The sequence below is a fragment of the Leiobunum rupestre genome, chromosome 2 (genome assembly GCF_980474605.1).
Source record: "Leiobunum rupestre chromosome 2, qqLeiRupe1.1.hap1, whole genome shotgun sequence".
Taxonomy (NCBI): domain Eukaryota; kingdom Metazoa; phylum Arthropoda; class Arachnida; order Opiliones; family Sclerosomatidae; genus Leiobunum; species Leiobunum rupestre.
Genome location: NC_143385.1, coordinates 52,804,518 through 52,805,098, shown reverse-complemented (window position 1 = coordinate 52,805,098; position 581 = coordinate 52,804,518).

The window sequence follows — 581 nt, the reverse complement described above, 5'->3', positions numbered from 1 at the left end:
TTTTGAAATTTTAGAGTTAGAATTTTTGTCATAGAAGTTTTGAAATTTTAGAGTCATATTTTTTCAAAATTACGAGTCACAATTTCTGTGATATAAATTTTGAAATTTTCGAGTCATGTCTATTTTCAAGTTTGGTAGCTGTACGAACTGCGAAGATGTACTTCGAACACCCAATTCCCTGTTGACGAAAATGCATTCTGATCCACGAGCCACACCATCACCCCGTATAGGCCTTAGATCTAAATATCATCTCCCCTTTACAAGCATTTTTACATAATAATAAAATCACTTGAATGTCCAAAGAGGAACCGTTTCCCCCCGAAAGAGAACGTTGACGGCTCGTCCCAAGACGCGACCGAGAAAAGCAGTGCTCTAAAAATACACCCACGTGTCTTCCGTAAGACAGTGAAAAACCTGTAAAAAATTTGACGACTTTGAGCGGGAAATGAAAGAAGTAGCGCGCGTGGCTCCACCCAGCGGACGTGTCAGGAAACTGTGTCGTCTAATTCGCTCTCTTTTACTTTTTTTTCGCGTCGCGTCTGAACTTTGAGGAACTTAGCTGTTAGGTAAAACTTGGCAAA